The sequence below is a fragment of the Lathyrus oleraceus genome, chromosome 3 (genome assembly GCF_024323335.1).
Source record: "Lathyrus oleraceus cultivar Zhongwan6 chromosome 3, CAAS_Psat_ZW6_1.0, whole genome shotgun sequence".
Classification (NCBI taxonomy): domain Eukaryota; kingdom Viridiplantae; phylum Streptophyta; class Magnoliopsida; order Fabales; family Fabaceae; genus Lathyrus; species Lathyrus oleraceus.
This window is the reverse complement of record NC_066581.1, coordinates 135,771,607-135,774,007: the sequence shown is the minus strand read 5'-3', so window position 1 is coordinate 135,774,007 and position 2,401 is coordinate 135,771,607.

Below are 2,401 nucleotides of genomic sequence, written 5' to 3'. Positions count from 1 at the left end.
GAAACAATTTGGCCTCTACTTACAACACACACATATGCAATTAACGCATAAATAGAACACATAATACACACATACAAAACACATAAGAATTGACGCATAAATAGCAATCTTATTAGTGTTAATTATTTTTAATTGCAATATATAAATTTTACTCATGTATTTTATAACTAATTAATCCAATAATTTTTTTAAGAATATCGTGAATGTATTTAATATTTATTTTGTAATTTAATAACTTTTTTTATCAATATCGTGAATGTATTTAATATTTATTTTGTAATTTAATAACTTTTTTTTATCAATATCGTGAATGTATTTAATATTTATTTTTTAATTTAATATTATAATAGTTTAAAAAGGCTTTTAGTTTTATTGTTCTAATTTTTAAAAGGTCTAATTTCAACTCAACTCTTGTTTTAGGTCTTGTATTTGTTGTGAGTACAATAGATACTACTTTGCTTGCGTTGTTGAGCATATCATGACTTTAGATTCTTATATATAAAAAGTGAGTGAATCCTACTCAACTACTTCCCATGATATTTATAGACAGTGCAGAGACTGGTTCTAATGCATATAAAAATGATTACACATCTTTGAGCTTAAACGTCTAGATGATGGGGTTTATTAGAATATGTGAGGAGAGATTTAGGATGTAGAATTGTTGTTTAGCAAATTCTAGGCAACATGATGGAAAGGTCGATTTGAAGCTTGTTAAGCAAAAGGATGTTTGGGAGTTACACACTAGTTCTAGTAGCTTTGATGGCAAACAAAGTAGTGATAATGAGAATTTGTTTGCCCTATTCTGTGGCGGAGTCAAAACCGAGGCTAGGGTGACTTCACTTTGTAAATGTCTATTCATATCATCTACCATAGATGAAGAAGATGTTCTACTAAAGCCATGCACTAAGGGCGTGAAAGCTAGGCCGATAATGTTCCGGGGTGGGAAATGAATATTCTCATATGTACAAAGGAGTTATTATTGACACGGGGTGTGATAACTCATATTTTGTGAGTTATTATAAACCTTAGCACTTCAATTTATCCTTTTTATTTAGTTATTTTCTAGTTTGTTTGAATGTATTTTGTTATTTTTGAGTAGTTTATACATATAACAATAGGTTCTCTCTTTTGTTAGTTTTTATGCTTTTGTTACTTGTGTAGAGATAATTTCCGATGAGATCTGGAACGACTATGGTGGAGTAGCGTTATTCCCCCATCTAATAGTGGAGAGCTGAATGCAATTAAAGTTAAAGAGAGATGACATTCTCTTTTCTAGGGCATACATGACAACAATTTGCAGAATGGAAGACGTTTGAATAAAAAGTGAAAATGGATAAGATCAAGGTGTTAGAGGACAAATCTTTGCACCAAAGTACACCCAGTACAGCGCCATGCTTGTCTTAATGCTACAAAAGGACAAATGAGAGACACTATTGCCTAAATACTTGTGCCATTAGCCTGTTATAAGACACTTTATCTCCTACATGTTGATTGTACATGAATCCGCATTGGTACCAAATGAAAAGTTGGATGAAATTATGATGATTCCTTTGAGCCAGAATTCACAAATATCCACAGGCCCATGATCCAAGACAATATGAAAACCCTAGTTGGAAGTGACTATAAAAGGACCTCTTGGAGGAAATACAATGAGGTTCAACATTTTAGAGAAATAAACACTTAATGAAAATCAATTAGTAGAGCGAGCTGAACAAAATGGATAGATTCTTCTATTCATCATTTCAATTATATGCTACTAGTATCTAGCGTGACAGAATCCGTCTCTTGGTGATTAACCATTGCAAGAAGACGAAGAAGTCACTCTTATGTTTTCATTCCTTTTTATTATATGTTTAAGAATGTTTAGCTTAGGATCCAGTATTGATGTATGTACTAAGCTCATCATGAGCTAAACCCTTTTGTATTGAGCAATATAAAGTTAATATGAATTAGTCGTATCATGTGTTAAACTGTTATAAATTCGTTTTTTTAATGATCAACTTAGAAAAAGATACAAATTTGTTTTTGAGAGATATACATCAATAAGTGGATTTCAAGATAACAATAATTTAAAATAGTAGGATAAAGATATTCACTAGATTAGCTATCTTAGAGTTAAAAGCTATAATCATAGAGGATATTAAGAATAAAACCAGACATGCATTAAAGTTATCAGTGAGGCTTAGAGATTTGTCCCTTTGCTTTACTGTATATGTTTATGATGCTTTAGGGATATACCATAAGATCACTTTTTAATCTCTTATGACACAAAACAACATGTCATTTACACATAATTGACAATTTATATTAATGAATCATTGCTCAACTTTCTCTCTATTATTGTACTCATTTACTTCTCTAAACTGTTTTTAACATTATTTGCAACCAAACTAAACCCGTG